At 37.8% G+C, this 10,749-nt stretch overlaps 1 long non-coding RNA gene across 2 annotated transcripts; it reads left to right on the forward strand.

The window, feature by feature from the left end:
• The first annotated feature begins 57 nt into the window (after nt 1–57).
• Nucleotides 58–9,400, forward strand: LOC122875318. Of its 2 annotated transcripts, XR_006377799.1 has the most exons (4): nt 58–1,954; nt 4,039–5,871; nt 6,142–6,273; nt 7,129–9,400. It is a non-coding gene; the product is annotated as an uncharacterized LOC122875318 (long non-coding RNA). The 2 variants fall into 2 exon arrangements; XR_006377798.1 differs by lacking the exon at nt 58–1,954 and having other exon boundaries at nt 1,961–5,871.
• Nucleotides 9,401–10,749: the final 1,349 nt, after the last annotated feature.

A 10,749-nucleotide genomic window follows, 5' to 3' on the forward strand; every position in this document is an offset into this window, starting at 1 on the left:
CCAACACGAGTTCAGTGGTGCAAGTAGGCCCTTAAATTTCAACTATCATATAGTAAAAAGAAGAAGAAAAATTAATAAATAAAATATGTTATGATGACAAGAATTGAGTTTGAGAGTTGAGTGAAAGCATACAAGCATGTGTGTGTATGTGTGTGTGTTTGTATTAAAGGGTCCTTTAATAACCTGTAGCAGCTGACAGTGTCCCTCATGTGCCCTCAAAATAAATAAATAAAAATATAAAATCACATAAATAAATTAAATCCAAAACCACAATATTAATATTGTAGGAGAGGACAAAATGGCTTTTCTGCAGAAAACTTCTTCTTCTGATTACCTGTTACCATAATTCTTCTGGCAGGTCAGTCTCAATGAATCTGCCTATACTTATACTCCATGTTTGTCCTGCCGATGAGAGTACTGCAAGCGTTCTCTCTCTCTCTCTCTCTCTCCCTAGTTTCTCCTCCTTGTCCTCTCTTTTCACTCAGGCTTCTCTGTGCTGGACCATCGGTCATCCTGGGATCTCTCTCTCTCCTGGCTGTCGGTGCCTCTTTTCAGATCAGTAAAGTATTTCTGATTCTGATTCTGATTTGTGTAGTCTGTCCTCTTCCAGGTCTCCATGGTGGAGAGGACAGAGGTTGTGTGGCTCAGGCTCTATCAGTTTGGTGACACCTGAAGTCGCTCAATGTCCTCCTGTATCCATATTCTTCATATATGTTAAAATCTATTTGTAACTTTGTCATCATGATTGTCCATACTGTAATTTTATTATGTTGGTCTTATGTTACACAGTCCCCCAAACAGGGTTTCAAGGGCAGATCAAATTTAAAGAACATTTCAGAAGAAACTACATTTTCTGTCAGTGAACACATGATGCGCACAAACTTGTTTTAGAAGACATTTACATCAGTGCCAGACCACAGTATATATTAATTTTTACTTAACAGATTGAAAAGGTTGCATTCTGTAGTTATGTCTGGGTACATTTGCATGTAAATACTTTAACAAGAGCAACAGTATGGGTGCAAATAATAAAATGCTTAATAATCCTGCTGCTGCCACTAACCCACACCAAATGTTTTTATTATTATTAGTATTATTATTATTATCAGGGGGAATGGGATTTTGAGATTTGCTTAAAGTACAAATGTCATTTATTACAAAATTGTGGTTTTGTATTATAGTTTACAAAAAATAGAAATGCACATATACAGTCTACATTGAACATGGTGCAATTACAGCTTCTGACAGTCTATTGATAGATAGTACTGTAGACACACAAGTCTGATCATTTATATCATCTCTTGGGCTACTTTTTAAAATGTCTCTCTCTCAGTTCAATTTAAAGGGACTTTAGTTGCATGGGAAACAGACGTTTACATTGCCAAAGCAAGTGTGAAATAAAAACAACAACAAAAGGTACATAAATGGAATAATTGTGATTTTGCTGTTATAAATATATATGTAAAGATAAGTAAAAAATATAACTTAAAATAAAATTGAAAAAAGTAGACTTGCAGTTAAAAAAAATACAAATGCAAATAAGTGAGGATTAAACACTGCAACTCTCTCTCTCTCTCTCTCTCTCTCTCTCTCTCTCTCTCTCTCTCATACGCACACGCACGTGCATGCGTCAGTAAAAGTCATGGAAACGCAATGACGAGGGACCAGGTATATAAGGGCCGCCAATCTTACCAATTCCCCCTTTTTGCATTTGAGTTTGACACGAGTTGATCTGCTGCAAAACCCGAGCGCTGGAAAGCTGAATTGTTGGAGAACGAAAAACATTTGCTAGAAAACGAACCTTGTTTTGGTGGATTACTGTGGACTAGTGGATTATTATTATTACTGGAAAAGTGAACACCTGGAAAAATGGCTTGTAAGTAAGCCTAGATCGCCAATCTGTGAGGAACGCCTGCTGATTGGAGCTGCCCCTGTGTCAGACAAAGGCAGAGAAGTAAGAAAACTTCTAAATTCCCCTTTTTCCACTCTCAAAGTCATTAAATAATCTCTCTAAAACCATTCAAGTGTTTTCAGGAGAAAATTAATATATTGAGTTTAAAGGTAAAGAATTAAGTAGCTAGGCCTTATTGAAAAACCAACTTTGGTGAGAACAGCCACCTACACAACATTTTCTCCAAAATCCTTATTTCATGTTTGGAATCCATAGAATGTCCCGGGCAGGTGCAGAATGTATTAACAATCATGTAGTGATTTGAAAACCCGGTTATTTTAGTTTGAGGAGGTCCATTTTTGCAAATTTGGCGTCAAAAGTTTAAAAAAGATGGCGACTGGGCAAATTTTCGAATGATGCCAAAAAATCAGTTTTTCATGAGCACCATGGAGATAGTGGAATTATTAGGAGCGGACGTCAGCACGTCAGAGCGTGCAGGGCGTACACCTGTAAACAAACCAGGGCCTCTTCCTCTGTGCGGATAGCTGCTTAATTTGATGGTTGTAGCTTTGCTAAAAATATATCCAGAGCTGTTTCCTGAAGCATCGGGTTCTTGATCCCATTTGTGAACTAATTTACAGATATTCCTCAAAAAGCACCAACAGATTATTATGAGTTTAATAAAATAAAATAAAAAATAAATAAATGAAAAGATTGTGAAGAAGTAGTTGACTGTTAACGTTATGGGCCTTCAGCCACAGCCTCATCAGCTTAAAACTTGTATTTGACATGTTGGTAATTTTAATAACATTGAAATGCTCTTTGTTCCTTCCTGTGTTATTCTCTTTGAGGAAAAAGAGAGGAGAGTGGTTGGTCATGAATCTGCCTGTGTGCATTCTGCATCCAGGACATATACAGTCTATGGTCCAGGATGCACCGTCTCCACGTCCCCGTTATATGCAGCTCATATAACTGGAGAATAACCAGTTATAAGCGACTGTTGGTGTTTACATGGGCATGTGTGGTTATTTTGGGGAAGTCTTGTTGGTCATATTGCTTATGATTTATTCGAAGTACCCACGATTCAGCGTGCGTAATGACGCATGCAGTCCTGTAGCTGCGTTACTCATCAAACTGGTTGGCTATATCTCTATGAAGGTAATTTTTGTGTCTTTATTATGCAGTCAAAAAATATATTTGAGAGCAAAACTATCGACACTGGAATACATTTTTTTTTATTGCAAGTAAAATGAATTTGTGATTTAAAATGTGATAATGAAAGTTTTGCTTTTGAAACCGAAAGCTTTGCATTTGAAACTAAAAGTTTTGCTTTTGAAACCGAAAGCTTTGCTTGCTGTTAGCTGACTCTCGTAGGCGGGACCTACGCTGAAAGATGTAAGACACGTCCCTATTGGTCGGCCTCTATCAGAGTGACAGCTTGGCAACATCCATTGTTAGCAAGCAACGGACGGAGTTCCGTGGAAGACGAGCGGGAGCAGAAAGAAGACAGACAATCAGTTTCATTTCAAATGCAAAGCTTTCGGATTCGAAAGCAAAACTGGTTTCAAAAGCAAAACGTTGTTTTTCATTAATACATTTTAAATCACAAATTACTTTTACTTGCAATAAAAAATGTATTCCAGTGTCGATAGTTTTTCTCTCAAATCTATTTTTTGATTGTATAATAAAGACACAAAATTACCCTCATATATCTCAGTATTTTACACAGTTCATTGTACTTGCAAAATTATATACTATAACTATGCTATGCTATATACTATGCTATATTATGTTATACTATAATTTCAATATGACTGGATACATTTTTAGAGAAAGAAAACTGGAATGAATTATTATGTGGAACTGTCGTATGAGGGACGAATGAGGGACTACACCGTCCTATGTGGAACTGTGTTATGCAAATATGGATAAATGACGACAAATATATGTAATCCAGCCAGTGTAATTTTAATTTTGTTTTGGAAGTCACTTTCAGACATAAAACCCTTCTAATAAGTTTCATAGGACTTATCATGGGATGGGGTGAAAACTATCTCCTCTTAAAAGATCAGTTGCCTTGCCTACTCCCCTTAATCTTCTTTGTCCCACTGGCTGCATTTTACTCTAAAAATGGATCTGATTGCTAGGTGCAGGTGATCAGAACCATCAATAATGGAGGTAACAATCTTCCTGTGTACATCTCCTCTGATGACGACGATGAGGCACCTGAGATTGTTATTGTGAATGAAGAAGGTGAGGACGTCCCCCCACTTTTCTCTGATGACCAGAAGGTGAGGTTGAGAGCGAGTATGAAGAAGGTGAGGTCATCCCCCTGCTCTCCTCTGACGATGAGGATGAAGAGACCGATGGCAGTATTAACTTGTCCGACTGGGACATCAGCAGTGATGACTCTGGTTACGACACCATGTCCGATGAGGAGGAAGAGGAGTTTGAAGGCAGGCGACAAGTGTTTCCTCCTGTTCCTGCTGGTGCCCCTGTCGCTGCTCCTGTTGGTGTTTTCGCTGGTTTTCTGGTCGCTGCTCCTGTTGGTGTTTTCGCTGGTGCTCTGGTCGTTGCTCCTGTTGGTATTCGGTTGCTGTTCCTCAGCGACTGATAATCAGGCACCTGCAGGTACCTGGTCAGCATAAGCAGCCTGTGGGGCAGCATCAGGATCTACCTGAAGATCAATTGAGAGGACTCTGTCTTCGTGCGCGTGACGGCTTCTTGACAGCATCCTCAGTATCTCAGAACAGGAGATGTGAGCAAAACTTTGTTGAGGGAAGTAGCTCTGAAGAGTCAGCTCCTTCAACTTCTGGCCTCAGCTCCTCCACAAAGAGGAGCAGCGCAGCGAGCTGGGAGCAGGTAAGTACGAAGAGGCCAAAGAGGTTTTTGTGAAGGAAATCTCGGAGAGGAAGAAAGCTCCGGAGACCCAATTCCATCAACTTCTGGCCTCAGCTCCTCCACAAAGAGGAGCAGGGAAGACAACTGTGAGAAAGTTACTGCTAAGAGGCAGAGGAGCAGTACAGACACCCAAGGGGTGGCAGAAAGTTATGAGGAGCCAATTCCATCAACTTCTGGCTTCAGCTCCTCCACAAAGAGGAGGTAGGTGCATAGGTGGGATGGAAGGCAGGAAGCATTTTCCTTTCAGGCCCAGCTGCAGGATGGTACCCTGCGTCCTCTGATCCATGGTCCCAGTTTATTTTTATATTACTGAAACTTAAATTTTATGATGTGTCAGTAGTTTACTGCTCCTCTAACACCTGACACCCAGAGAAAGAAAAACAACAACCTTGCAATTAACAGAGAACCACTCAACCTTCACAACATGTGGGAGAAAAGGTGAATATAAGCATCTGACTTGGAAAGAAAATTACATTTGGCTAACATATAAAGTCACAGTTATACTGTATTGTAGGCTACTGTGTATGATAGCTAACATATATATTTGTTAATCCATTTAGGATTACTTATTCAATAAGAATTTCTATCTTACTCATTCTGTTGGTATTTTTTTTAATTTAGTTTACTTTTGTAGACTGCTGCACCAGAGGATTTGGTATACTTTTTCTGCCAGAGGTTCAGTAATAATTAATAACACTATTATCACCTTTTTAATAATTAAATGATTATCTAACTCACTCTTTTGATTTTTGATGTTTCTACTTTTTACTGAAACAGACAGAGGTAAGGCAATAATAACAATATTAACAAGTATCTCCTGTACTTATTTTTATCTATTTTATTGTTATTTAATGATTTGGTTCTCTGTTGTACTTTGATGTTGTGTGTCAATATTTTTTATTTACTAAGTAGATGGCTATATCTGACAGAGGTATGGTAATAATTAATAACATTAACAAAGTCTTTTAACAAGTCTTCTATGTGTCTTTTCATCACCAGTCAGATATTATTTATCTTACTCACTAGGTTGTTCTTTGATTTTCTTTTTAACATACTACAGCTATCAAAATCAGACAGAGGTAAGGCAATAATGAATAACCATATTAAGAAAAATCTCCTGCTAGTCTTTTTATCAGTTATTTAATATTTTTGGTGATTATTTATGTTACTCATGTTATTGTAATTGGATGTTTTTAATTTACTATGGTAGAGGTGGTTATATCTGACTGTTATGGTAGTAATTGACAAAAACATTAACAAAAGTCTTTTGCAAGTCTTATTAACACTTATTTAATAATTCAGTGATTATTTATCTTATTCACTTTGTTGTAATTTTATGTTTTTTTCAGAGTAGTGAGAGAAAAGTTTCCAGCAGTTTCCTTGATGACAAAGAAGAAGTTCGTCCTCCTGAGCAGATGAGAAGGATGGCTGACCACAAGACATGCTGGAGAGCGATGGTCACCTGTGTTTTAGTCAACTAAGTAAGTAAGCAAGCCCTTTCTAAGAAAAGTAGCAACGGTGACATAAAGAGGTTATAAGACAAAGTTAACATGTTGATGTTTTTTATAGCTACCTTTTATAATATTATCTCTCTCCCAATAGCCACTGTAACAGATGGGTGATTATTGGCAGCCGCGGGTGTTGCGTGTCAACCGAGGGAGGTTATTTAGTGCTGGCCACAGATCGTCTATTGTCGGCCGCTGTATGGCACTAGCTAATGCTACAGAGCCATCATTTTGCATTGCATTCATTCATTCAGAACATATAGGGCATCTTAGCTAACTTTGCATGTGTATGCTAACTATTCTACTCAGGAGTAATATGGATAGCAAAGCATTTTGTAACTCACCACTCAGTGACCAACTGAAATGAAACATTTTCAGATGGCAGGGCTTTTCCTTCATCCTCTGACTCCAAATCAGGTGGCTCAAACATGTAGGGCTGGACTATGCTGATTATCGCTTGCGCCATTGCTGAGTGACTGTTGCCATGAAAGATTGTTGACATAGGCAGAGCCAGGGAGATGTCAATCTAAATGTGATCTGCCACGCCCACACAGTCTCAAGAAACGATCTAAACAGCAAAATGAGCTATTTTTTAACTAGGTTTTCTAATAGTTATGAATGTTTATTTTCACTCAGAGTTTTGTGGATGCTTAATGAGATGCTCAACTTTGATGTCATATATGCAGTTTTACTATTTCAAGCCATATTTCCAGTGGGCTTTAAGAGATTGAGTCTGCAGGAGAAATGTTGTAGAACGTCATGATGTCTGTTAACCTAAAGGAGGAACTGTGATGTACAAAAAAAATTCATCACTTGTTTTTTATTTCATAGGGCAGGACTCTTCCTGTGTCTTTGGCATTCCTGGGGAATCTGAGAGTGGATGTGGACCAGCCAATCATCCCAGGACACCCTCGCACCACAGCAGTCCACTGAACCACTCTCAGCACCCTACTTGCTTCCAGACCCCGAACGTTATCTGCCAGTGAGTCAACAATTACAAGAAGATACCACCCTCCTGGATTGGTCCAGACTGTGCCTTCCTATGTAGCCTACTGTTGACTATTTTTTACAACTTGACTGGTTTGGTGTTGAATTCTATAAAAGACAACATCAGACATCTAAAATGATCATGTGTTATGCGACTTCCTTGACTCTCAGTGATGTTAGGTTACTTTATCATATTAAATAGTCAATCGGTGACATGATATTTGTAATAATATTTGGCTGAAATGCTTCCAAAACAACTATGTACAGTCAGCAGGGGCCTTTTGAACAAGCACACTTTTTTTTTTAATTAACCAGATAAAAAAACAGTTGAGAGAAAATCTCTTTAAATGGTGACCTGGCCAAGACGGCAGCAAAGTTACACGTTGAGTGCACACCAATTACGAACAATAAAATACAAAACAATACACTACCAGTGGTACAGAGTAAGAGTTAATGTCCATGCAGCAACAGCAGGGGTTAAATGAACACAGAAAGTGTATGACAAAATTAATTATGCATTGTAGCAAGAACATTTTGTAATACAGTAAAACTTCAGTTAGCCGTTGTTTAAAACTGGTTAGATGATGACATACATCATCTATTCAGATAACTTGGTAAAAGCCAGAACAGTTCTTTTCACATTAGTCAATCTTCCAGATTTTTAGCACCATATACATATATAATATATTTACTGAGAACTTGATTCAATGCAGCAGATGTCAAAACATACAGTACTGTGCACACAATACCATTCTTGCAGCACAGATCTAGGAGGAAATCAACCAGGGGTAACAAAGTTTAAAAATCTAAATTCTGTATACATACTGGTGTATATAATTTATAATACATGTGAGGCACATTCAGCTGTTTTGTTTGATATGTGTTGTAAATCACAGTTTTTATACACAGTCACATAAATCACCATATACAGAATGAAAGTTTCATTAAATAAACACAGAAGCTGGATAAGTGGTCACAGATCACACTAGAAATAGTCGATCAGGGCAGGGAAGTTATTCATCTTCTGTTTCTACTGATGGTTTCTCACTCTTATGTGGAACACTAGATATATTGCTTGTGCTATTTTTCAGAGAACAGTTTGCACCTTGTTCCATTTACCAATAGGCAAACGTGATGGCGTACATGTTTTAAAAGTAATATACATGAACACTATGTGCATATATGTTCAACCATACAGCAAAAATATATTGACATATTTGATTAAGGCAAATACCTGCACATTTATGACAGAAAGTCGATATTAATTGTCACCACAACCCAAAAATTTATTGAGCCAAATACCCACATCTTTAGTTTCTTCTCCAGTTTAATTTGGAAAAAGCAACCACAGAAATCACTGGTAAAATAAAGTCTAATTACTGATGATGTATTGAAATGGCCTCAAGGCAACAAAGCCTAAACAATACAGAAATACAGATAAATATAAACATGCACATGTTTTTGCATATCTTTTTAGTATGATATTTCTGTGCATGTGTGCACAGGGCAGGGCATCTCCCACCACTATTCAAGGTCTGAAAACATGAAAGGATCCACTCTCATATAGACTACTGTTACATTTCAAGGGTTATTTTATATACTATTAGAATTTAAATTTTTGGTTTATTCACTTTTCTGCAACCTATACTATTTATCTTAAATTCAGTATTTTCTCAGAGTTCCCTTTGAGCAGTTTCAGAAGAACAGGTACAATATTCATAGCAAACATAGCAAGATTTTTTATTTCAGTTGAGAAAAAGGTTGCACCACTTTCTAAAAATGAAACATTATTCCTTTCTGGTCTATTGATGCTACTGTCATTAGGACCTCTTCATATTCAGTCATGGGTTTTGCCTGTGACACAATAGCACATCTCTGCTCCATCACTGACACAACATACTGTGTTTTTATCTGGGTTCACTGTGTGTATCATAATAATGATGAATTTTCAACATCAGCTCTTGTTCTCATGTGTATGAGTCTAAGAAGGTGTGTCATCCTTACATTTTTACATATTGATGATATGGTTGCCATTGGGTAAGTTGCGAGTTCCAAGCACGAAGAAGTAAGAGACAAGGGAAATGTTGAAGCTGAAAGATTAAAAAGATGAAAAGTAGGAGGTTTGGTGCTTCTATCTGTTCAATCAAAACTTTGATAACTGGGTTTTGAATATTGTTGGTTATTGGACAGGATACTGTATCAGACTGGATAAAGTAAAGATAACAATCCAAAGAATTCAGGACAAGGCTACATGTCAAGTAATGGATGTTCCTAGACCTCTAGAAAATCAAATTGTTATAGTCCTACAGTAATAAAACCACAAGGATGCATGTTGCAGTTCCTAAAATTGCCTGTAGAGTGCATTCATGCGCCATATAAGCTACTGTATCTGCTGATGATCACCCAGTCTACAAACATGGGTAACAACATCAGCCCCACATGTCAAAATTACAATAACTAGCCAATTCCAACATACATCTCTGAAACAGTTTCAAAACAGTAGTTGATACCATTCACCATCTGTCAATCCATGGCAGGGACCACAGGTGGATCAATTTCTCCTGTCTGGAGAAGTAATAAAGCATCTTTATTTGGCATTGGCACATAGCAAAACCCTTCTTTCTAATTATTGACAGTGTAGCATGTTCACAGGGCACATTAAACAAAACTGTTTATTAATTTATCATTTTAGTTGACCGTATTGCAAACATTTTTGCGTGAATGGTTTTATTTAGAAAGAAAAATAAACGACTTGCAGTCACTCTGACCTATAAGACTCCCTGTTAAACCATTTTGATGAAAAAACTATGTGAAGAAGCTTGGCATATACTGCACAGACGGTCACTGAGATACTCCATAAGTGTCCACAGTAGAGAATAATGATAATAATAATAATGATAATATTTACTTAGAGGAACAACTCTTCAGCTGAGCTTTTTTTCACAAATGGAGAAAATTGTTTTTAAGTTAAAACAAAGTCTGTAAGCAAGGCTCTTTCAGTGACATACTGCTGATGTGCACATGGCCTATTCTCATGAGTAGGAAAAGTGACACTAGTAATACACACTCCCAATTGTTTTCAAAAGCCCCTCTGGCCCAAGAGGGGTGCAAGAGAAGGCACGCTGTTTACCTTTGGCCTCAATGATCGAGCTTTTACTAAAAGATCATAGATGGTTAGAGAAAAGGTCAAAGAGATTGACAAAGATAAATAAAGTTTTAGAATACAGGACGAGGATATCTGGATTCAGAGGAGGCTTTCTCTCAAAGTTCATTCTCCCAAAGTAGAGATGCACAATATTTCTGGTCTGATAAACATGTGACATCCTTTGCGCAGCATGCAGCCAGGCAGGAATAACAATGGGAGCTAAAGCGGCACTAAGCTATTAATAGTGAGACTAGCTGAGGGAGAAAGAAGGAGTTGGATATCGCCTGCTCTGAGGGCCGCCAGAGGGCACTGGGAGTCTG

This window comes from Siniperca chuatsi, linkage group LG4, assembly GCF_020085105.1.
Source record: "Siniperca chuatsi isolate FFG_IHB_CAS linkage group LG4, ASM2008510v1, whole genome shotgun sequence".
Lineage (NCBI taxonomy): Eukaryota > Metazoa > Chordata > Actinopteri > Centrarchiformes > Sinipercidae > Siniperca > Siniperca chuatsi.